This window comes from Haliotis asinina, chromosome 5, assembly GCF_037392515.1.
Source record: "Haliotis asinina isolate JCU_RB_2024 chromosome 5, JCU_Hal_asi_v2, whole genome shotgun sequence".
In the NCBI taxonomy this organism is placed as follows: Eukaryota; Metazoa; Mollusca; class Gastropoda; order Lepetellida; family Haliotidae; genus Haliotis; species Haliotis asinina.
Window position 1 is genome coordinate 75,375,189 of NC_090284.1, and position 27,413 is coordinate 75,402,601.

Here is a 27,413-nt window from a genome sequence, read left to right on the forward strand (position 1 = left end):
TATGTGACTGCACTAAAGACTGCCCATGATGTATCAAAAATGCTCAAATACATCCAGGATCTGTAGGTGAAGCCGAAAGAAGGTTGAAAGCTGACAGGAATTCAGACTGGTAATCCACATGGCTATGAGATGAGATGCAGGTCAGGTCACAGAAGACCTTGAATCGCCTTTGTGTCTCTCTTATGTAGGTACAGACAACCTTACTCTATCAATCCAGTACCAGACTGTTACTGGACAGACTGTTAAATAGTTAATGCTTATGAATGCGATCAAGTTTAGTCTTAAGACGCTAAATCAATATTTCAGTAATATAACCGCGAGGGACACCAGAAATGTCCTGCACACATCGTACCCATATGGGTACTAGATTGCTGTACATTTCAAAAACACGCAACTGTTACACAGAATCAACCAGTGATGGGTGTGGTCATTACACGCGAGAGGTTACGACTCTTCCAGACACGTGCTGCCACTCGGTATACTCTTACAAGACACTACGAATGGTATTAGCAATGGTTACAGTTTTGCTTGCTGACTTCACATTCTTTCTTCAGGGCACTATAAAAGAACAAGAGATGGTAAGATGGTTAAATTGTTATTACTTCGTTGCTGAGATCTGTGTGATGTACTCGATACACTGACAGTGCCACAATCAGTTCCATTAGGCTACACCGCCGTTCCAAAACATGGGTGTACAGAATGTCAAGTCACAAGAAAAACAATTCGAAATTTCTCAGTTCAGTATTGTGTATGGCCACCCCGCGAATTCACCACTGCCAAACACCGTCTTCTCATCGACTGCCTGATGCTTGTGAACATATGCATGTGGTTGGGGATTCTGTGCCATTCCTCTTGCAAGGCAGCACCAAATTCCTGCAAATCCTGAGGTTGGTTCCTTAGACCACGAAGCCTTCTTCCTAGTGCATCCCAAACATGCTCCATTGGATTAAGGCCAGGAGACCTCGATGACCAGTCCATGGCCATGACGTTGATTCCAGCGTCCTGAAGGACATTTCGTGTCAACATCGCGGTATACGACCGAGCATTATCATGCTGGAACTGTAGACCTGGGCCATAAGCCGCCATGAAAAGAACGAACTCAGGGGTGAGCACCTGGTCACGGTAAGCAGCAGCTGTGAGGTTTCCACGGATGACCAGAAGTCGGGAATGGTTGTTCCCACAGAAACCACCCCATGCAACTTCAGCATCTTTCGACTTCCTGTAGACAATATTGGGCATACCGTTCACGATGTCGTCTCCAGACTCTATGCCTGCCGTGCGCGAATATGAGGGTAAACCTTTATTCATCGCTAAAGACGGCTCGATTCCAGTCTCTCTGGTGACGTTGGGTCCACATGAGACGGTGACGTTGATGAAACGGCGTCAATATTGGCCCATGATATGGACGTCTCGAAGGTAGTTGGCAGACCGCAACCGATTTCGAATTAATGGTCTGTGAGGACAGTCGGCCTTTAAACATCTCGGCCCTGGTTCATGTAGCCAGCAGAAATCTGTCACGTAAGTGACGTATGACGATTTGACCGTCTTCTCATCGTGACGTCACACGTGGACGACCCGACCTTGGGCGGTCAGGAGTGATGCCAGTTTGTTGTAGACGACCTCGCACGTCATACACACTGCGACGGCTGCATCCCATTGCTCTTGCGACGTCAATAATCTCCCCGCTTGCAACATGTCAACGACACATTTGACAATCGTGGCATATAACGTACCGTTAGAAGTGTGGTTTAAAAGTGATTTTTCAATTCTTGAGGTCAATACAAACACTTGCACATAAAGAAAACTTCGATGCGATGATTTGGCACCAACGTCATTTGCACGACAAATGGATGGGTTTGAGTGGGTTTTGCTCACGTTTTTCTAGAGTCGAAAGATAGGGATCCCATTCCAGATACATAGATGCATCATGAAAGAAAAAAATATTCATTATTCTTAAAATTACATTTTGTGAAGTTTCCTTTTTGACTCAGTGTAGGTGGAATACAGTTGAGACAACAACCGTTAGACAACAACCAACCCAATTGTGTAAATAACCAAACTCGAAATTAATTGAGCAATTATCCAAACTTCAACGCCAGAGAATCGTTAGTTTTTATCATCAGCTTGCATGCCCTCAAATGAAAAACATCAATTACGTTTGTACTATCGTCCATCATCATTGATGACTGATGGACAGGGGGTGATTGTGGGGGATGTTGGATATCAAATACATGTGATACCAGTGATGAATAAACTGTGGATGGTTTCGCTATAGGCATCGATCCGAGTAAGTGACGCCCTCAACTGTGTTGTCCTTATTTCATGTGGATCCTCAAAGATAATCCTCATAGAAAGTTAGCGGGATCTGGTTTATAGTTTCTTTGTTTCGGTTTTGCAGGCCGTTGGCCCATGTACAATAAGGAATACAATCTACAACTGAAAGAGTTGCAAATTACATAGACGGAATTAGTTAACTTGCAGCAGAGGATGAAATGGAATTTCTAAAAGTAAGGGCGTCTTTAATATATAAAGAACCGTTAGAAAGTGTGTGGATACAAGTGCTACTTATGAAACGAAAATATTTTGTCTGTATGCTATCCATTCTAGAAAATGGAAAATACCTATCTCTAATAAAATCATATGCTTTGCATTCAAACATGAAGTGGATTTCATCTTCTTTCGAGCCACTGTCACACATTTTATATATGTTATCAAAATTATTATCTCGAATATTACATCTCAAAGGAAATGCATGTAGTCTGAGCAAACATACATTTCTTCTAATAACTGTTTGATTGATGGAAGAGACATAATATTCAGTATTTAACAATGACTTAACTTCTTTAAGGTACCTTAAATGGACAGATTTTCTGATATTCCCGAGAATATTTTGCTTATCACAATCAAGAAGTCTTTACCTAAAAAGGGAAATGAAATGGGGAATATCGCCAACATCCTGACTATACCATACATATCCGAAGCCATGAGCGTTTAAAATATATTTAACCGATGTCACCCAAGTCACTCGACCAGCTGAATCTAATTTCTTCATAAGCAAATAACACTGTTTGGGGTAACGTTCCTCAGACATCCTTAACAATTTACACCAATACATGATGCATCTTTGGTAGTAATCCACATAAATATTTTATCTCCACATTCTGCTAAAATACCATTACCGGAGACATGTTTTCCAACGCCAACAACATATTTACAGAAATTTGGATGAAATATTTCGATCGATTTCCTTTCCTGAAATCCCCAGATTTCAGAACCGTATAATAACACTGGTTTAATTTTGCTATCAAATAATTTGAACATTAACTTTACAGGCATGTTAGGATATCTATCAAATAATGCCTTCAAAGAGAAAAGTGCCTTGCTGGCTTTACCTACTAGAGTTTGTGTGCACTCTGTCCAGGACAAGGATCTGGTTGTAAATACCGAAGTGCCCTGTTTCATATATCGTTAAACCTGTCATAAATAGAGTCACTGTTTTAAGACTCACAGTCGGCATGCGGGAGGAACGGACTTATGAAAGATATGCGACACAGCTGCTTTGAACGCTGGACTGCGTATCACATGTATATGGGACCCAGGGAGCCAACACTTCCACAGGAACGCCCGAGCCACACAGTCAGCAATAAGTATTGATTGATATCTGTGATGGAGAGACTCTAATATTCCATTGATGCCAATTATGTAAGATTAAAGAGCCGATGACGTCAGTGTTGTGCATGTCCCATCTGCGGAGGTGAAGATCTCCTGCTCACCAAGACTGCCACGTTGCATCGTTTCATCATTTACCATGCATGCTGTGCTCTAAATAACACGTCTCGGATTAGAACCGGAAAGAGGCATTGTTCCATGACAAATTACAGAGAACAGACAGACATGCCTCAGCAATCTATCCTTGTTTCCCAATTGTTGAAGCATATGTTGCCTGAAGTAATGCTTCACACGAGCGGTAATCGTTAGTGCAGGAGTCGTTCCTTCTGAGAGGTATCTACTTGGAAATGATTGATTCGTTCAGAGCCTCACATGGAAGAAACAAGCACGTAGTGATATCATTAGTCTGCATCAAGCTCTGAAACGTTTTCAAGATCAGAAAATGACAGCGACACATCCAGGTAACACACATTCATAGACTTGTTTCTCCTTGCAACAAATACGGCATTCCAACATACAATATGGTCCATGTAGGGTACACAACTGCCTTTTAAAGGCATTGTAAATAACACAATCAATAACTGTTGTGAAAGATTAAACATAACATTACTGAGGTGAAGTGCAACACGTCGGAAGCTCCTTGCCACAAACAAATTAAAAAGTCATTAAGGCTCGTTTAAGAGTTCATGTAAGGCTGTAGCACATGTGTTACACTGTCATGAGTGTTCACTATGTTAAGTTTCCGTGATACACGTCTCCCGGTGGAACTACCCAACAAACGCCAGCTACCATATGTGGTTATAATACCAGAATTTATTGGGTCAGTAATGTGTACGATAATCCTTCTGCTGTATAGGCTTTAACTTTATTGTTCCAGATTCAGTCCCAAATGATTTCATGCACTAGTTAACTATACAGAACATTTGAACTACTTGGAACACGTTTATCACTGGCTGTAGAGGTCATACTCGCCGGTATGGTTATGTACTGACGGCAGAAATAAGGCATCACATGAAATGATAAGCGTTCCTTTATTATTACTCAAGGTATCTTCACAAGCTTTGTAACAGCTTGTGACGAAACCTGAAAGGAAATAAGGGAACGCGTATGCTTTCATGTAATCACTCTCACGACCAACGAGGCGACTAACGGGATCGGGTGGTCAGGCTGGCTGAGTTGGTTGACACAGGTCATCGGTTCCCAGTTATGCAGATCGATGGTCATGTTGTTGATCACTGGATTGCCTGGTCCAGACTCGATTATTTACAGACCGGCGCCATATAGCTGGAATATTGCTGAGAGCGGCGTAAAACTAAACTCACTCACTCACTCCTGTAGTGGATCATAAACATTGCTCCAAAACTCAAGGGGTCTCCACACATATACATGAATAACATTTGGACGTAATGTTACAGTTTTTTTTTTTGTCGGGCCAATGTATTTAGGTAGTCGCTGGAGTGAATATTTCAGTTGCGATTTGATTCTGGGTCAAAACCCAGCTTTGTCCTTCTTCTGGCTCTCTGAAATATACCTAGTTTTGCGTATGGTTTCTACAATATACAAGCTAGAAAACATCAAACACGCCTACATCAAGTTCTCAGGCCGTGGAGAAATTGAAATATTATTAAACTCACCCAGGCATTACTTTGTTCAGTGATATTAACCAGCTCCGTCATGCAGTTGCATGCCTATCGGGGACTCTGGATATAACATACCGTGTCATAGAAGCAGGTCAATATTCTCTTATCACACAGACAAGGAATTTACTGATGTTGTTTACCTGCTCCCCAACACGCTATCATCGCCAGACAGCTTACGCCCTTCAGGTTGCCTCGACAACCACTGGGAGACGTCATCAGGGCAGATGATGACGAGTAACATCATGGGGACTGTCATCACCCGTCACTCAGTCAGCAGCATGAAGTAGAAGCATGGTCGTGGTGTGTCAGAAAGAGGGATCAGTTCATACTCTGTTTAAGATGGGAGCAGCATGATACACTAAGATAATCTGTGTAGGTAAGAGAAAAGCAAATGTTCAGTCATGATGGAATGAAAAGTCCGAAATCAGATATCTAGGTATCTAGGTTACAGGATATCAAAAGGTGCACGAATCACTGTGATTGATGGCGATGTTGTAGGAGGGTCAATGTGCACACGAACCCCAAACATCAACTGGTACATTCCGGTTAAAAAGATATTGGTTTCCTTTTTTCATCAATGTGCATCGTTGTCTGGTTTCCAACAGATAGGATCTTTTCTGACATCACGTAATGCTTTCAGGATCCATGCACATGACTGTCATTTATTGGAACAATGATTGCGGTTTTTAAAGCTGACGTTGTTCTGTTTGTTTTTCTCATAAACTTTCGTAACAAGCAGTTATGTAGTCGATTGCGTTGGGGTAGTACTACAGACACCCCGAGTTGTTGAACCGCGCACACTGTCAGGGTGTGACGACGCGCGATCTCCACAGTCAGCAAACTTTACCACCAGATCAAAGTTGATCTGTACGATAGGGTAACCTTGGAGATTTCACTCGGAACAGACCCGACCAAGTTTTCAATGGCAGTTCTTCTCATCAAGTTTAACCGGCCACGTGGAGGTCTGTAAAGATCATCTCCAGAAATTCGTCGTGCTTTGGCCACACTTCTAACGGTAGAATAGCCATATCCTCGTCTCACAAGCTATGTTATCCAATACTGCCTACGAAACATGACCAGCAACTCCGAACTTAGTGTGCTGTCGATTAATTGTCTGACTTTGAGAATGTGGGTTCGAATCACGAATAGGCCTCAATCCAACAAACGTACTGAGATTAACTGTTTACAAAGAATGTAGAATCCTATACATAACGTATGTTATCCAATAACTAGCACAGGTTACACGAATATCACATGAAAGATTGAAACGTAAATTATAAGTGCATTTAGAGACTGACAAAAGAAGTTTCCACTTGTTGTATTTCTAACCACTTTACCAGTTTGTGATGTGTCCTTCAAGTACACGGTTATATGATACACATACATGCATTAAATATAGCAAACCACACTTGACTGTCGGTTTACCATACAACAAATACCAACAAGTGTTATTAAGTATGTAAGGGTATACTGGATAATATTTATGTTAAGATCTTTTCCTTAACATGTGACATGTGAACTTGTCTTCAGCAACGTATGCGTAAAAGGCAACACGTGTCTGACCTGTCGCCACTTGTCATCACGCCCCAACTCCGTATATCGACGCTGCTGATCACTGAATTGTCTGGTCCATACTCGTATATTTACCGATCATCTCCACACAGTTGGAATATGGCTGTGTGTGGGGTTAAACAACAAACAAACTTTCAACCTTTGCGACCCCAACAAATTTTAGCACGCATACATGCCGAAAAGATTTTGCTTCTAGATTGATATTTTTCTTTTTCTGTTGTTACCATGGAGTCATGGAACATCAGAGAGCGTATTGCTTTGTGCTTGTCTATGACACTGATATCATAACACAGACGCTATTTTTATCATGGCATGTCCCTGGAAGCACCACCAATAGGCTTCAACTACCGCACTACAGATACAGCTTCTGACGCTGAGGCGGGACCGTCGAGACTTCGTCACCCTATCACATCTCATACAGTCTCCACTGACAGCGTCTACAACCCAAAGTCAAACCATCATCCAATCTGACAACAAAAAGGCAGGGTAATACCTAATTAAGACTAATACTTAAATCTGACCTGCTATGTAAGTACTGCCAGATGACCAGATCATTTCTCACCGAGGGCAGTGAATAGAGCCACATTTGTCTGTCAAATGTAAAGCCTGGCTATCGCGTGCAGTTTAAGGAGCATGTTATGAGCAACTGCTATGTACCATCTTTTGAATAAGAACACTTATGAACCGTTGAGTTGTTCATGTGTTGTTGCAGTTCTGCGGTAGAGCCCATTACCATGGAGTATTCTAGCCTCTCCACATCCTTATCAATTAAGGGGCAGAAACACATTGAAACCGTTTCCTATACAGTTGCGAGCACAATGTTTCGTGCCATGATCAGCTTGCGTGTATGTCTGGATCTGTGAGCACCTGTACATTTAGAAAAATAAACTCCCACATAACTTCAACTTATATTGTGTACATTATTTTCAAACCTAGATTACAATTAAACTGTTTTAACTTGTTTCAATCCTTGCTCAAGATAATTTTCAACTGATCCATTTTAGTGCCACCTTAATATGGTGCCACCTTAATATTGGTGCCTCTACGTCACATAGACACAATTGCATAAAACGCTCTCATCTGATCCCAGATGTGTTAACTAGGCCTAACATGCTTAGACCAAGCATGTTGCGGTATACAACTGACACTACATTTCTGAACAAACACATGAATGTTATTCAGTGGTTTGAAGACTCTGCTCCAGACTGACATGAGACAATATCGGTGTACTGTGTTATGTAAAGCTACTTATCTGATATGAACTGCACTGAAAAAATAGCTTTTGACATGGCCGACGCAAACGAAATGGTTTCCCAGACTGGGAAGACTCAAATCTTTGGCATGGAACTGTGATTACGAAACCTTAGTGATCACAGGACTAGGTACTGATGCTCTTAACGCCACTGTCTGTACCAGGAAATGATGATACCTTGAATTTACATTGCATGTTTATTCCCTCACTAACGCCACTGTCTGTACCAGGAAATGATGATACCTTGAATTTACATTGCATGTTTATTCCTCACTAACGCCACTGTCTGTACCAGGAAATGATGATACCTTGAATTTACATTGCATGTTTATTCCTCACTAACGCCACTGTCTGTACCAGGAAATGATGATACCTTGAATTTACATTGCATGTTTATTCCCTCACTAACGCCACACACGCCGTTACTTTACTCTGACAACATGCCCTTCCCTGCTAGTCTCCCTGTCAGTCTGTAACCTGAGGATGTAGACGCAAGTACTGGAGATTGTGTTGTGTGATGTAGTTTAGACGCGCATAGTGATTAGTAACACTATTGTAGTGATGGGTGACGCGCTTACCATTCTCGCTTCCATATGAGTGAGTGAGTGCGTTAGGTTTTACGTGGACTTTAGCAATATCCCAGCAATATGGAGGCGGGGGACACCACAATGCTACCATATTGGGGATCGAACCCGGGTCTTCGACATGACGAGAGAACGCTGACCTATTCCGTTGCCAGCGTTAGTATGAACCATTTCAGTGCTGTCTGCGGTTTGCCGTAGGCAGTACATCAGCGTTGACATAAAGCGGCTCTGACACTCACTCACATAAGATGACAGAAACCCTGCAGGTAAATACCCCATAACTAGGATGGCTTGTCACTGATTCTCTCGGTCTGACCTGCTCACTAGCATTCTTCCAACATACAGTTGAACGGACAGGCGAACGGACATCGTAGTGAAAATGGTGAGTGGTTGTGTTTCACTTGTTTATAACTTACCTTCCTATCTGATACAGTGGGAGTAGATACAATCGCCAATAAACCGAACCTTCATCTGCAAACATGCAATATTAAATATTCACTGTGGGCGTTTAACAATTTCTGGACAGCTATAAACACGAACCACGTTTCAGTAAACAAACGCAAGATCCATTTAACGTTGTAGCAAGGGGATATTCATCAGAACAAACACGAACACAGACAAGCATACAACAGGAAAAATTGAATTTGAAAACTAGCCTCCTCTGATTGTATGGTGACTTGATGTACACTGTTACAACAGTAAGAGTCTCAATGATAATTTCACCCAGTGAACCCGTTTCAGCTCCACAAAAACATGCTTCTATAGATATGGTGCCACTTATTATACATAAAGGTAAACAAGTCTAAAGATAACCATGAACATTGTACTTGTTTACATTTGACTTGAAGTGTAACACTGAAAGCTGAAAACAGGTCCCGCCTGGACACCGAGGGTCTGGCAACAGCTGATTGCACAGACATAGCATATCATAAAGATTTGGGAGGGTGTGTGAATTGCCCTCATCAATAAATATATGACTCACAGATAACCAAGATATTATCTAATAATTTCCCATGTACGTAAAGAAGCTCAACATAAACCACAATCTGAAAAAATACCCATTTAGCTATCAAACATGACCAGTTTTTCATAACACCTTAATCGAATGAGGGTTAGTGGGCATTAACATGTCAGTTTGTATTGGGCCGTGCATAAACATCTATCACAGCAATGGTTACAATCTCGCCCCATGAAAGGCCGAGAGGGCATAGAACAGATAGCCCATCTGAAGCTAAGCGTGGTCGGTGGCGAGTCGGTGCAACCAGGCAGATAGGAGGCAGGTAGGGCAAAGTGCAAAAAAGTTCGGGGAAAGATGATATCCTAACTTCATGTTGTATTATGGACGCTGGTGCACTATGGTTCGTTATCAACTGAAAAGTAGTGATGTATTTAGCGATTCGTGGTTATAGGTTCTCAAAGTATGTTTTATTATGTATGTCCACCAAAAGCCGAACTTGACCTAACCAAAGAATACTCGTTCTTCATTGTACAGTGAGCTGTACTGATCGTGTACACGGACAAATATTTCACTGTTAAAACAGTTAAGGATCTTTTTAACACAGCTAGTTCTCATTCAATTATTGGTTTTTAAAGGATATTGATTAATAGTTGAATTATGAATAATATGTTGTGTAGATAGATGTATTTTATCAATCGGTAGTTTCGATTAGGAACTTGAGCTGTTAGTGGCTATACCCTCAAAGGGTGTTGAAGTATTCTAAAAGTATTGTCCTCCTGAGAGGGTACGTACGTCCCTAAACGTTCAAAGTCAATGTAAATATACCAGGAGTTTTAAACGTAGCATTCTTGTTATTTTAATTTATACAATCGCCAGCAGCTGAAAGGATGGTGTAAATCCAACTACGGTCCATGCAGGTAGTAAAGGTACTGTAAGTCCCCATGGTCCCTAGTATGGTGATCTACCTTCAGTTGTTGGCGATCTATAGTCTATTTTTATACTGTGTTGTCCCCTACAGCTAAATATTTTAGAATTAATTACTAGTTTTACATGTATATCTGTGATGTTCTAGTCACTTTACTGTCCTTTCTTGACATGATTGTATAATCTATCTTTCATTATTTTTAATCTATATGTTGTTTTAGTCACGATATTCCTGAAATATTGCCAAAGTGACTTTAAATTTTAACTCACTCACTTAAGTGTTCGAGTAACCATAAAGTCTGTAAATGAAGTGGTAGATCTCCCTAACATTGACTCTGTTCCTTAGAACAATGTCAGCAGCAGAGACAGCAAATACTCCATTCCTCACAACTAATTAAACAATTCCGGAACTGCATGGTCAGGCTGGGCAGCGTAGACCGGTGCAGGTGTTCGGGGGATATTTCATTTCCCGCTGACACCTCCACCTCAGGTGTCAACAATACCAGGTAACGGTAGCCGTGACGTCAGCAGTGTACAACCGACATCTGCACACACGTTCCTCCCACAGGATCTGCTTCCCGACGTCTCCCCACTACTGTTACATTATTCACAGGTTCTCTAAATAGCAGAACGTCTTTTGAAAAGGTACTGAATTGCAGATATTTTCTTCTATTTTCTTTGAAAGTGGTATTCTTGCGGTACAGAGGGGCAGTTTTTATTACTTAAATGTACATTTGAATCTTTGAAATCCAAACGGAATCCTTTCAACGTAAAAGGCAAAACAGAGACGAAACATACCACAATGTTGTACCGATAGCAAAATCAATAAATAACAGCAGAGAACACTGTGTTCAATAGCAGTGTAATTTATTATCAAACAATATTGTCATTGTCCTGCATAGTTTATTGACTTTGTTGTTGAAGTTCATTGCATTGTGTTTTAACAGTTTTCAGTTCTCAGAAAGTCTAATTGGAATCCTCTGGAACAGCTACATACTGATTGACTGATGGTTGTTTCACGCCGCACTAGTCCAGCTCTATGGCGGCGGTCTGTAAGTAATCGAGTCTGAACCAGACAATCCAGTGATCAAGAGCATGATCAACGATATACACATTTGGGATGAGTAACCGAAGACCAATGCAGTTTAAACTACTTTGCTGCAACTGGCATCTCATGGTAAACCTCCTTAATTCTATAGCACCATTGTAAATTCGTACATTTGCTGTGTGTTGGTTTAACTTTTCGGGTGATGATCGTTTCCTATTGTGCTGACGTGACTTTGTCTGGTTTGTTGTTGAAAGCCGCACTCAGCAATATCCGAGCCATTTGGCGGTGGTTTCCAGCTGTGAAATCGACTGGATAACATTGAGAATGTGGAATGTACTGCAATTTAGATCTCTCCTTCAAACAAAGCAATAACATCTACCATTGCAAACCTAATATAAACGTTATATCCAACATTTCCAATAAAGAATTGTCTATGGTACTTTGATCTTTATAAATATTAATGAATTGTAATACGAGAATTTAGAAATAATTAGAACTCGACTGTGTAAATCGGATGGGAGTTAAATTTAAGTTAAGCGTAACTACAGCCTTCCTCGAGAAACGTACGAATAGGTATGTCATTTCATATCATCAGTATGTTCATCTGATGTCATACCAGTCTCCTCTCTTTGTGTCGTCTTCATTTACATCTTCCGCTGTTCTGTTTTGGTTGAAATGTATGATTTAACTCATATAGTCAGTAAAACAAAATACACGTAATGGTGTAATCATTTCAAGTAAAAAATGTGTTTATGGTTGATTTTGCAGATGTATTTCGTCCAGATAAACACATATAAGTTATTAAAGCGTCCTTTCTCAATGGACCCGTGAAGGTCCCTGGGTAGAATGGGCCTTCAGCAACCCATGCTTGCCATTAAAGGCGACTATGCTTGTCGTAAGAGGCGACTAACGGGGTCGGGTGGTCAGGCTCGCTGAGTTGGTTGGGACATGTCATCGGTTCCCAATTGTGCAGATCGATGCTCATGTTGTTGATCACTGGATTGTCTGGTCCAGACTCGAATGTTTACAGACCGCATCCATATAGCTGGAATATTGCTGAGTGCGGCGTAAAACTAAACTCACTCACTCACTCCTTTCTGAATGTATGTGCGTACAAGTACTTCGAAAGAATCCTAAACTGACCAACAAAATAGATTTCATCTTTAATGCGTATAGGGCGGTTGTTTGTACTTCATGTTAAACGTGTTTATCCGCGCTGTCGTCTCTTTTTTTAAGTTCTCGTTTGAAGTGACCTCATTCATTTGAGAGAGTCCTGCGGTGGAGACTCAGCTTGTGGTGCCTGAACCTTTTGGTTACTGACGTGTTTAGCTGGGAATGTTCCCCAAGTCTCTACCATAAAGCTCCTGGTAAGCTGTTCAGAGAGGGTACGCAAGTCCCAAAACATTCAAAGTAAATTCACATTCTCCACTTTATAATTGTAGTATATGAGTCCTCATGGTCCCTTCTGTGGTGATCTACTTCAGTTGTTGGAAAACTGTGACCTGTTTTTACATTCAAATCCCAATTCCTATTTCCAAGCATTTCAGTCGCGAGGTACGTACTTATCAACAAATGAAAGAAGAAAACACGTAGGTGTTCAGTGATTGGTTAAGTTGATACAGATGAACTGAATGTGTACTAAAACAATGGGTATCTACCCTGCTAACAACATAGCTAACATGAGTGCATATGTATATTCTGTCATGCCGCTTTGAAATGTGATAATACGTGCTTAGATGTCATGTCCATTAATCTCTCTCGCAACCGAAATGTCCGGAAATGTGAGATTTGGCTTAGAATTTAATCTGTTCTAAAATCTTTGTTTTAAGCATCTACGCTGTTTACGGCATACATTTTAAGCGTGTAAGTTACGCATAATTTGTCATACTAATATCCTCTCAGTTACTTGTGATGTCATGTCTATTAATCAAAAGTGATTTATTTTGCATGCTAAATGCGCATAAATGAGAAATTGAGTGGCATGTAAGTGCCAATACCACTATTGGAGTATATAGTTTCACGTGATTTCCAGCACAGCATCCATGACGCACAATATGTTTTGTGTGTCCACTAACCATAAGATTGGCCGGTGAATGCTGAACATCAAGGTGGACATAATTAAGTTAACAGAGAAACGATTACCTGTTCTTGCCAAGGTTACAACCCCACGTCAGTTTTGTCTGTTTCTACGTGTTTTGCACAAATAATCGTAATTCCACCGATGAAGTATGAGTACTAAAATGTCAGTTGCTGCGTTTCAGGTCAGCATTGTAAACCTCGATTGTCTATATGTGTTTAGCTATATATAACGTTTTGTAACCTTAGGCAAAAAGTTCAGGCCATTTTGGACACAGTTGTTTCTTCATTTCATTGTAATTGTTTGATCCCATAAGTTGACTGATGGGTTTGACGTCAAGTGGTACTAACATGCTCAGTTATGATGAAAATATCCATATACCGCAAAATGCCAGGTACTAACATCGACCAAGTTCGCATTTCTCTCACTTTCGCGTTCCTTGCTCCCATCTACTCATGTACTGTTGTTCAAAGGCACGCTTGTTATTTGCTTATTTAAGCTTGATCTGGTTCCCGTCAAAGGCTCTTAAAAATACGCAGCCATCCCCTTGTGCTTGTGATTCAGAAGGTATAATGTTCAACGCCTGAATGGTAACAATATCATTTATGTTGTTGGGCCGGCCAACCGGCCAAAATTGGATGGAAGCGATTGCGAGGAGGAAAACACTCCAGTTGAAACAACTATGTGTGTTTAATAGTTTCTTCGTGCCCACTGCTATCATTTGGAATCCATTGAAACAGAGGCACCACTTGACACAATTCAGTTCAATTAATTTATTCCGTATTTTGGCAATGTGGGTAAAAGTACAATTGACTGTGACGACATAGCCGTAACACATGATTGAGAGAACATAGGTACATAAGGGACACATGATTGAGAGAACATAGGTACATAAGGGACACATGATTGAGAGAACATAGGTACATAAGGGACACATGATTGAGAGAACATAGGTACATAAGGGACACATGATTGAGAGAACATAGGTACATAAGGGACACATGATTGAGAGAACATAGGTACATAAGGGACACATGATTGAGAGAACATAGGTACATAAGGGACACATGATTCGGAGAACATAGGTACATAAGGGACACATGATTGAGAGAACATAGGTACATAAGGGACACATGATTGAGAGAACATAGGTACATAAGGGACACATGATTGAGAGAACATAGGTACATAAGGGACACATGATTCGGAGAACATAGGTACATAAGGGACACACGTTTCAAGAAAATTTGCCACAGACGTTATGGTTTGGATATTTTGGTATTAAGAGATCCGCATACCCTTCACATGTAGACCCGTGAATGTCCGGGTTAGAATAGGTTTTAGGTGGCCAGGCTTGCTGACTTGGTGGGCACATTTCATAGGCTCCCAATTTGCGCAGATCGATGCTCATGCCGTTGACCATTGGAATGTCTAGTCCAGAGTCCATTGTTTACAGACCGCCGCCATATATAGCTGCAATAATGATGATTGCGGCGTAAAATTAAACTCACTCACTTTCACATGCAAACAATTATGGTTCTCATCTTTGAGAATGCCTAGATCAGAACACACATACATAGTGCATACAGGATTGTTTCCATGTGTACACTTTTTCTCAATAGATTTGTGGCTCAAGGTCTTATCAAAACATATGAAAAACCAGCGTAGTGCACCGTGTAGTCCACCACACTCACCCAGGATTGACTTACGTGATGCATACCTTGTAGTCCACCACACTCACCCAGGATTGCCTTACGTGATGCATACCTTGTAGCCCACCACACTCACCCAGGATTGCCTTACGTGATGCATACCGTGTAGTCCACCACACTCACCCAGGATTGCCTTACGTGATGCATACCTTGTAGTCCACCACACTCACCCAGGATTGCCTTACGTGATGCATACCGTGTAGTCCACCACACTCACCCAGGATTGCCTTACGTGATGCATACCTTGTAGTCCACCACACTCACCCAGGATTGCCTTACGTGATGCATACCGTGTAGTCCACCACACTCACCCAGGATTGCCTTACGTGATGCATACCTTGTAGTCCACCACACTCACCCAGGATTGCCTTACGTGATGCATACCGTGTAGTCCACCACACTCACCCAGGATTGCCTTACGTGATGCATACCGTGTAGTCCACCACACTCACCCAGGATTGCCTTACGTGATGTATACCGTGTAGTCCACCACACTCACCCAATATTGCCTCACTGGGTGCATACTAACCAACATTTAGAAATATAACTACTAGTAGCTTCTATGCATTCATAATACTGATATATAAATATATATATGGATATAGAGAGAGATATGAAATTTCTCCATCGTCGTACGTTGATTTACATATTTTGGGCAATGCAGTATATAATGAGTTTTGCAGACACATCGTTATTAAGAATATTTAGATATGCCCAAGACGAAGTCTGGTGAAAAGAACGTCTTCTCTGCGACTGCTTCTGGATGTTTTTCCATAGTTACAGAAAGGAGCGATGTCCTTGTAAGAATAAGGTCTATTTCTGTTGCCATTTCGTCTTAGCATGGATCTTACTGACGGTGCATAATTCTGCAGCGGAGGGCAATATGGTCTCGTCCCGTTATGGGTGTCGCTGTTTCCTTGTCGTAGAAACGTAAATTTCAGATATGTTCGAACACAAAGTGTGTACCGTGAAGAGTAGCGTCGATAATCGACGGAAGGACAATACACCGCTGATCACTATGGGGAAACGTTTAGCAAACTTTCACATGTACTGCTGTCATCTGACGAAGGAAAGCAATGCCATGTGCGCACTCGCTCAACTTGGCTCAATAGAGCAGTTGGAAAGTAGCGTTCGAAATAATCGCCGGCCCAGAAGCCCAGCGTCTGTTGTTATTGTATCAGGCCGGCAGTTTCAAACATCACAACTTTTTCTGTCCTTTTTCGTCAACCGGAATCTTTCCCTTCATTTTTCTTTTTTAACGTTCGAGAATCATCCATGATCCATCGTGTCACGATAACTGACACTTTCCCTTCCTGGTATTTCAACGCTTTGTTTATAAGAATGTCAACACCAGTCTTTAACAACATATGTCATATTTGGGATTTCACTTTCTTAGTAAAGTACAAATTCTAGTACTTTTTTCGGTTGAGTCCCATCCGGGATTCGAACTAAGAAATTGAAATCCCAAATATGACATATGTTGCATTTGACCACTTTCTAAATGGCATCGTGTAATCACAGTCTTTAACAAATAAAAAATAGCTCATCCTCGATATCTCCAGGGTATACGTTCCGATATGTCTCCACTATACCCTGGATGCAACTACGGCCCTGCCAGATAAATTTATTACCTCCCTTGGCTGTCTTGTTATCCAATCAGGTGTCTTCGCTGGGAAGAAGGTGAGCAATTGGGTCACAACTCACATTCGTTTCTCCAATTATCTAACCGTTTAAAGCTGGCAACAGAAACCATGCAGAGGTTCTCTGGAAGAGGTAGAAGGAGTTCTTGCATATGTTGATTTAAAGTTTCGGACCTGTCAGTTTGCTTGTATGATTTCCCTAAAATCTGAGTCGCACTGCGAGCAAACCTTCGCAGTTGCGACCACTTCCTTTGGTGACACTGGCAAGCTCGGTTATAACGGCGGCCTAGCTGATTGGCTGCTGTGAGAATGCGGAGCCAGAAAAGGGAGGTAATAAAATTATCGGGCTGATCCGTAGATGCGTCCATGGTATAGTGGAGACTTATCGGAACGTATACCCTGGAGATATCGAGGATGCTGCGCCACAGGCATCGCTAACTGATTTTGCGTTATATATGACCCAGTCTTTATTGAGGGCCACATATCCATAGTATACAACAACATAGTACACAGTATCATAGAAAGGAAAAACATAGTCACACCAATATATATAACTTCCCACATTACATCACATCATATCATACCATGTATATCACACCACACACATATATCATATCATCACTCATTTTGTAGAAATGTGTGAACCTGCGTACAGCGTGGTCTGGTTTGTTTTTATTGATATTGGGCCTGCATATTTCATTCAAGGCCTAGAGATTTTAAAGCTTGCAGGTGGCAGCAGGCCCTGGTGGCCAACTGGCAAATTGAGGTATTGGAAACACTGTTGAAATGTAAAATGCATATGTATGTCCGCGGAAGAACAGTTCGCCAGCACCGTGTGCTTGTCCTGAAGACACCAAGGCAAAGTTCGAAGTAAGCTTCCAGTGGAGCTTTGACTGGTCCAGACACGTCAGTTCACAGACCGTCGCCATATGGCTATTGCTTACCACGATCACTTTCTGACGTTTACCCACGAACTATTCATGAGAGCGAATGAGTTTGGTTTGGGTTTACACCGCTTTTAGCAGTATTCCAGCAATATCCCGGCGGAGACAATAGAAATGGGCTTCACACATTTACCGATATGGGAAATCGAACCTGGGTCTTCGGCATGACGAGCTCTAACCCCCTGGATGCCACAGGGACATATATGTCCCTACACAAAACGCAGCTGATGTGCCAGAGGGACACATATGTCCTTTGGTAACAAGGTGGGAAGGGAAATGAAATTACTCCAAAAATAGACAACCCCAAATCCAATACATGTCACATTTGAACGTAGAGTCATTTTCCAACAGGTATGCATCACTGATATATCTCTACCGTACGTACAAATTTCATATCGACGTAGTCAAAATCACCTCGCCTTCACTAACGATCAAACTTGACGCCATTGCAATATTTTGGGAGTTAGAGCATATAGCACCATTTAATTGAAAAAATAATATTGTGATACAGTTGAAACCCTGACCAAAATATCAACGGTTCAATGTACGAATAAGCTTCTGGAACCAACTAATACCTAAGGCTTGTATATCGATGTAGCAGTGTGCGTGTTGTTTTTCTTCAGTGTTTTCATGCAAAGCATCGTTTTCCACTTCGCCACTCAACGTATATGTAAAAGCATTCATACAGTAATGCATACCCATTGACATATTTTAAAAAGATCTTTGTGGAACGCTGTCACTTTTCATAATGTTGTGTATACTCAGATATTCCATTATGTTCTGTAAAATATAATATTTAGTGAAAACACAGAAAAGGTACCGATCTTCTTCGTCGGGAGTTCACATAAAATGGCGATCGAAGTTAAAGAAGTCGCTAACACTACTTTCCACGAGAAAACTGCACCAATGGTCCTCAGCTGACCACGGAAATGCAGGAAAGATTGCCTGTGACAACCTCTAACGAGGGCTGTGTATTGTATGTCTTCGGAAGGATCGTGTGTTAGTAAAATTTCTGTATTGTTAAGATGTATAATTTTCTGAAAAGATCTTAAAAAGTAGCCACTGGTAACGATATTGCAGGCTTATATGCAATAAATACCAATAAATTAATGATTACGATTATGTCATACCTTTTTTATCATTTCATCTCCAGCTTTGTGCCTGATTTTGCATTGAGTAAATATTTTTTTCCATGATGATGCATACATCGTAGGCTGTCGCACAGTTGTTGAGCCACTGACTATTACAAGCTTAACATATTGTGTTTTGGGGGTTTGTTTTGTTCCATTGCCAAACAATTACACTTCTAAGTGGCTGTAAGTATTTAATAAGTACTCAGGTGTTACTTAAAGTCCTACTTTTTATTTTTAAGAATATATGTGTATCTGTTTCTATCGACTCTCTGTAGCTTCCACCATATCGTTTTCCCATATCGGCTATAGCATGGGAGCGGTTCATTTGCGAATGTTTGTCTGGAACAAAATACCGTGACCTTTGACTTGCCTCGTCACAAGGGTTACCAGTGGCCGAGTCAAAACAATAAACTTCCAGGTGTCAATCGCTGACGTTGAAAAGTAGACAAAAGAAATGCAATTAAAGGCACGGCTGAAGTTAGAATAGTAAATGCTTGTTTTGAGTAAGCAATCAGCGCGATGAATAATACTTAAGGAAATATATAAAAAGGTGCCTTCCCGCCGAGAGTATGAATATTCATGAATATAAAAATAGCCCAATGTGGCAGACGACAACAAATCATCCGTGATCATGGCTGCAGCGGTAGTGATTTGGGGGAGTCGGACTTTGAGTCGGACATATCTGTCGATTCGCTCGATTCAGACTCAAAGTTTAACTCCAATGTAGAAGAGGTTGAAGAAAGGTGAGGTAAGTAAAGTTATCTTTATTTTTCAACTTCGGTAGACTAACCTGAAATGATTACTGTCAGACAGTACCAAATGAAGTGGTGAAGTAGAATGAGTATTGTGACTGATTTGCAATATTAATTTGACATATATTATACCATAAAAATATCGATGATGCAGAAACAGTACATTCGTTATTGAATGTTTAGTTGAGCCTGAACTGAAAGGAAAATGATACCAGTAAATGTATCTTGAAAATTTCAAGATGTACACAGGTGGTCAACACTTACTTGTCATATAGTGCAGCACTATTCACACAGTAACAAGGAGATTGTGCCTGAAATATTATTCAATATACATAGTAAATGTAAAAAAACCGACATTAGTGTAAAGGTTCAGGATGCAGATAGATCTAATACACAAAAAGTAAAAACAATATTACTTTCACCAGTAAAGGTTACAGCAATATTGGTAAGTAAGATATTGGGGGAAAAAAGAGACCACCCTAACATAAAAATAACACACATACTATGTGAATTCGACCAAAGTGTGGCTACAGGTTTGTTTCTGAAAAGATGGTGACAATGGACTACTAAAGGACAGTCCCGCGGTTGCAGAAAAAACTCGTGGAATTTACCTTGCCATGCAGAAAAACGTCTGGTCCGCGGAAAACACATTTTCGTGCAGAATCCGTGCCGAATTTGCCACTTTTGTGCCGCGGAATTTGCTTATTTTAAAAACTGTGTGAAAACTGACTCAGCCGAAACGAAAAGTGGAGTTAATGTCAAACGTAGGATTGGTTACACGTAAAAAGGACTGACATATTTATTGTGATAACATTTTCAAAATAATCATGATTAAAGATACTAAATTTATACAGCAATTTTCAACCATCTTTCTACTCATATTTGATGAATTTGACACTGCAATTACTTTCTCAAAAATCGATCAATTTGTAAATTGAAATTATTTATCATTTCTTTTAGGTATAAAATTGTTGATTGCAAGACACCGGAAGTAGGTCGTCTGCATCGAGAGGAGAAAAATAACTTTCAGCGAGTGTTTAATTCTCAAGCACAGAAAATGGTGTGGGTGCTTTGTCATCAAACTCAAGACGTGATGTGTACTGTCGACTTAACTTTATATCTGCGTTTGAGCTTGAGAATTAAAACATGAAGGTCTGTATAATGTTTTTGTTGTTTTTTCTAAGTGTTGTAACCGCAGAATGTTTTGCAGAATATTGAAAGAGTGCAGAGTGCAGCATTTGCTTAACGTTGTCGCGGAATTCTGAAAACTTTGCCACGGAATCCAGGAGGGACTGAAAGGAGAATGTACATATATTGCATACTAATTAATTAGATTCTGAATACACCAGCTTTATATACATGTAGTTTTGTAACTGATGGATCTTTATAGCAATACAGTTTCATAATAATACTAATATACAATAATCTAAGTTACTAATTACATTTTATGATGGAACATAGTATAAAATGCAGTTCATCTTCAAGATCAGTCTTACACATTAAACCCTTACAATTATCAAGATTTATGTTTGGTATATGCCAGTTTGCACCCCTCAGTCATAGGAGCAGATTGGGAATAATTGCTCTGTAAGTATGGAGTAGATTATAAAAGTGCGGCTCTGCAGGTGTCAGTGGTGTCAATGGTGCCGATTCTATTAAAGAGAACATTGACTGAAACTTCAAAATCTATGTTTACATTGTTGACTGTATAATGAAATTCCTTCAGTTAGTGAAAAGTAAACAGTTGAAATATGGTTAGCAGGATTAATTGCTCCCTTCTGTCTGATCAAGTCATTTATTTCAAGGTACTGATAGGCATGTGAAATTGGTTTATAAAGGTAATCCTACTGAAACTGAATCATTTCATAAATATCTAGAACTTTGTATTCAGGTACTGTTTTTTTGCCATGCACGGACCATTTATGATGTTGACAAAGTCAATTATGTCAAATCTTGACTTCAGCATAGACTTTCATAACTCCCAATATTGAAGACACTTTTGGCTGAATATATTTGATTTTTATTATCATTACATGAAGAGGATTTTATGTTTACCTTTACATCCAAATAATATGTGTTCTTTACTTAAATGATATTAAATTTCTATGTAAGCTTCAATCCATTCAGAAAGTTTTGTCCAAATATCTATTGCATATTGACTGGGAATTAACTGGCGAAATGTGAAGATGTGATCAGTGTTTGAGTGCAAAACTTATACATGTACATGTATAGATACAGACAATGATATATTTTTCAGGTGATGAAGCCCATCCTATTGAATACTTTGACCAGCAACTTGGAGGAAGGCATGAGGGTGTTGATTTGTTCGATCTGCTGGTCAGGAAGACAAACAGGTATGCAGGGCAAACAGTACCTGCAGGGCGGCACCTTATCGCCGCAGAGCAGTGCTCGGGCATGGAGACCCGTTGACTGGGAGGAAATGCGGACATTTCTTGGGACTCTTGTTGGGCATGGGTGTCGTCAGGAAGCCACTCATTGGATAACACTGGTGTGAGGGGGACAAGACAGGTTGACAGCAACACCATCATTCGGTCAAACCATGTCGAGGAACCGATGCCAAATCATCATACGGTTCCTCCGCTGCAGCGACAATTCTCTTGCAGTGCCCCGAGGGCAGCCATGTCATGAGCCCCTCCACAGGGTCAGGCCAGTCCTTGATCTTGCGAATGGATCCTTCGCAAACACTCACCCGTAAACTATTTCAAATTAGCCTGGTTAAATACACACATTTCCAGGATGAATGGTATGAAATGCTATCTAGATGTAATCAGTAAATCCATTAATCCCATTTTAGTAAATGATTAAATGAATCCTAACGATAATATGAACCTGATATTGCATCCGAAGGAAGGGAATGTTGAGCTCTTTTGTTTGGAAAAGACCACAAAGGGGCTCGACATTTGTGACAGACAGGGTCCACTGCTGACAGTGCTCTTTTCAGACAGGAAGTTCTTCACAATTTTATCTAGCATGGGTAGCCCAAGGTTAATAGTTTTGTTTTGATTTTTAAAATTTGTGTGTGTCCTGATTGGTAGATTAGACATTATGATTTCGTTTACTTTGGGCTCTCATCTTTCAAACACATAATGTCACGATACAGATTTATGAGAGTGAAATATCTTAATTATGTGTTGAAGATATGAAATTTAATACCATGATTATTGAATGCTTAACATGTAATGTTTCGTTTACAGAATGGAAGATGGGCTGAACTCACGGGGCAGGTCTGTAACTCTCCCCCCCCCCCCCAGTCGTACGACACTCTACAACACCTTCATGGGGGGAGCTGACCTTGGGGATCAACTCATTGCACTTTATAATCCCCAACTACGCTCCGTGAAACTGTGGAAGAAAATCTTAATCAACTTTCTTCTCACGGCATCAGGTAAGGAGTTGTTTTCCATTGGAACTCATAATCATGACTCATTGATATCATGGTGTAGTGATTGGAAATCAGCAACTAGATATAGTTATCGATCGTTTAATATCATTATTGCTATCAAAGTGTACTTCCTGATGTCTCACTTTCTAAAGTATGGAGTAATTTAATATTAATTAGTACAAATTACCGTATATTTTGATTATAGTGGTTCTTCAAGAATGGGGTTTTCTGGTGATTGTTCCATATAATTACACCACGTTTCTTCTCTTTACTTTACAGTTAAGGCTTATCAGACGTTCTTGATAGCTCATGGTGGAACGACCCCTCGTCTGGACTTCCACATGCCCCTCTTCACTGTAATGAAATGTTGTGAATATCTGTAATTTAATCTATCTGTAATGCAACTACCATAAGTACATGTCATAAATGAAACACATACCTTTATGAAGCACAACAAGTCTACAATATCAAGTATTCAAAATTATCATATCATTCATGTATGCTTTATGTTACCAGTGTGGACAAGAATAGGACATAATTTGCATACAGGAATAGTAGGAATACATACAGTTTGGGTGGCTATACATACTCATTGCAAAACCATAAGCTGAATGATAATGATTTGGAAGTAATGAGGCTGAATCATTTACTAAATGCGTGGAAGGAGATTGTGCTTTTAAAATAGATATTGGCTTAATGAGTATTAACAGAATTTCAGTCCTATTTCACAGAGTGTCTAAGATACGAGCATTTGTAACCTCTGACAAGGATGAAAAGAATTTTCTAACCAATGTAGCAGAAACCTATACCAATTATGAAATATGAAATAGGTTTTTGTTGCCATAGAACTGTTCCCATAGTACATATGTGGTAATACACATTGCTTCCAAGGGTAACAAAGGTGAAGTTTTGGTAAATCATTAATCATTGGGATTTATTTTAAAGAAAACACTCAGTGAAAGTTATTGGTTTTCATCAGTTTCAGAATTGCGTTCCTCGATAAAGTTCACTTTTGAAGTTGGAAAAACTTAATTGTAACCAAAAACAATTTGAGCGGCAAATGTCAGGAGCAGACGCGGACTTCAGAGAAGACATCTAATATTCGTGGCGAACTATTTTCATACGCGTATTTTTTTAACTCTTGTAATTTACACCTAAATCGTCTAACATTAACACGTTTGCATGGCAAAACAATCATTTAAATTGCCGTTTTCCGCTCAAATTATGTCACCATGTCAATACAGTGTGACATGGATATACACAGGTCACATTACCGCCATGGATTGAAATAGACATATCTACGGAAAGCTTCACACGGTTCAGACTCAGATCTTCATTTCGGCCAAATTTCCAACATTCACGTAATAAAACATCTCTATGAAATCCAATTGACTGCATGTATAACAGGTAATACACTGACATTGCCATGTATGCCTTACTTACAGCATGACAGCAACCGAACGGGACGGAAAACATGACCTAGCTAGCATATAACGTCTAGTACGTTGAGGTCACTGCGTTCATGATGTACAAATTGTGACGGTATTTCAGATTCCATGTATTACCAAGCCAAATCATTCACATTTATCCAAGGGTCTGGCAGTTACCTTCTCAGCTGCTGTCGAACAGAATTTTAAGCTGCGGGACCAAATAAAGACAATTTCGTCGAAGTGACCGCCATCGCACGGTAGAAATGTTTTGAGCGAACGACTTTACAGCAACCATATTAAATGCTTTTGGGTGGCTGGGAAGTAAAAGAAAAAATGCTCATGGTGCATGTTTCTTTCAGAATTTTATCACAGAAGGTTTTTGAAAATTAACGTGAAAAAATAGCCGCGAATAATTTAGGTTCACTGCACTGACAAATACCCTGCACTGCCTACTGTATATTTTGAATTGTTGATTCATTTTCTTCTTTCTTGAAACACGTCAATGCTTATATTACAGTGTATGTTTTACGTCAAAATTCATATGGGAACGATGGCAGTTATCTACAGATTTTAGGTGTAAGATTGCATTAATATAGCACGAACAGTTTTTTTTTCGTTCTTAACTGTTTTCCGACACCACAACTATGGGAAAACATTGCAGTGTAACCAGTTTTTGCGAAAAATGGCGTCTCACAAATTTTAACGCTGGCTTCATTTTCGCTAGATATTTCATTTTCAACATGGTAGTTGTGAATTAAACTGTCTTCTCAAAGAAGTTTCGTTTATTACTTTAAATTTAAGATTTAACGAGACATCGATTAACCCGATGCGTCATGCACAAAAAATGGCAGACGTGGAAAATTCTCTAAAAATCACATTTTCAAGTCAAATAATATAAAGTATTTACAGTGTGGACTGTGAACATAGTGGGTAACACTGTTGCTATTTGACGTACAATTTAGACTAATGTGTGCAGGTTTTACAGTGCCACGCTCAGATAAACTCGGCACAGCGATAACGCAGGGGTTATTTCTACGTGGCATCCAGGGGGTTAACCGCAAGGCTTTCCACCAACCCCTCTGCAAAAGAAGACTTTGCCTTCAGACACTGAAATTCCGTACACTGTTTGCTTTACATGACGACAACAACCGTAGTCATTTTCATCTAGGTGATGCAAGGCTTACAATTCTTGCGCACCTGGTCAGTTGGCACATCGTCTGTATGATCGTTAGTTGCAAGACTGGGGTCAGTACTAGAAAGGGCAGCATTATCTGCACACAGATTCAACATTATTTAAAAAAACACACTCCGAATACTTACATCAACTTTACAAATATATGCAGCGTGTTCAGAAATAACGAATGCTAGTTTCGATGATTGTGGGTTTGTCAAGAAACGGCCAGAGATCGTACCATCTGGTGGCCGATGCCTTGATGCTGTGTAGGAGCATTCAGTATCTGCACACAGTAGTATTTAATTAACAGACATATAGTTTTACGTCAGTTCTCTGACTGGCTACCTATTGTATAAAGATGTATCAGATCAAGGTACAACCCAGTAACACGGCTTACACATGGTTTTCACCCCATTGAATGCGAGTGAAAATATCGTCTACTTTCGTCGTTCATCACAAACAGTACACAAACTCTATTTCTCTAAATAGATAATTGAACGCGTAGTGAGTGTTTATGTTGGTCTTGCGGGCTTTCTTTGTACGTAAGGACTTAAGATATTCTCAAACAACAAACAACGTTTTGCAAGCACGGACATACGCAAACGGAGGCTTAAACATATACTGTATACATCTGCAAAGACAATGAACAGAAGATTTCAGCGGTAGCATATCAAAGGTCGGTCACACATTTTCTACTTTGGGCTTTAGCGACAACATCCTCTTAGCATGATCCGGTGCTGGCAATCGCATGTGCAAATAAGGGACGGTTGATATTCAAACAGCATGCGAGATACTTAATAAATCTACCCTGACAGAGTAAATTCATTTAGGTAAACGCTGTCTTTTTTCCACTGATCAAAATCACCGATTCTCTGGTATCATCAACGTCAATGCCAATCACGCGCAGCTTTCAATCCTCTTTATCTTTATTCATGAGCATGCGAGTATGTGTATTGAAACAGTAGCCACACTTTTGATACTTGTACACGCGGTAGGCAGACTTTAAGCAAATGTGCACGTGGTAGGCATACTTTTAATACTTATACGAGACAGACTAGGTACGTGGAACTTGCCATATTCTTCATGCTATTCACTGGCAGAGTAGTTTCTCTGAAACACGGATTTTGTGGACCAAACAATATTACTTTCTTTGTACAGATTAGCCATTTCCTCAAGATTATACATCAAGTCAAACTGTGCATGTTCAAACACTTAATGTATAGATTCTAATACTACTCGAGACAATGTATTGTAGCGACATTCCTGTACAGTCACAATAGCACTTAGAGATGTTTACTACGTAAACATGTTTTTGTACATTTACTGCAGTCACCTTAGATATCACGAACAAAATGAAATCTTGACATGTTTACACATAGGTACAACGGCATTTTTTCTGTTTTGTTCTTTATAAGAAACTGACTCACAACGATTAAGCCAACGCTTTTGTATTTATGTGCTAGGAAACCACATTCATGGCTGAAATATTGCCGATGTGCCG

General features: G+C 40.2%; 1 pseudogene; it reads left to right on the top strand.

The window, feature by feature from the left end:
• Window positions 1–1,448: 1,448 nt before the first annotated feature.
• LOC137284032 (uncharacterized) lies at window positions 1,449–24,982 on the top strand (annotated as a pseudogene).
• Window positions 24,983–27,413: the final 2,431 nt, after the last annotated feature.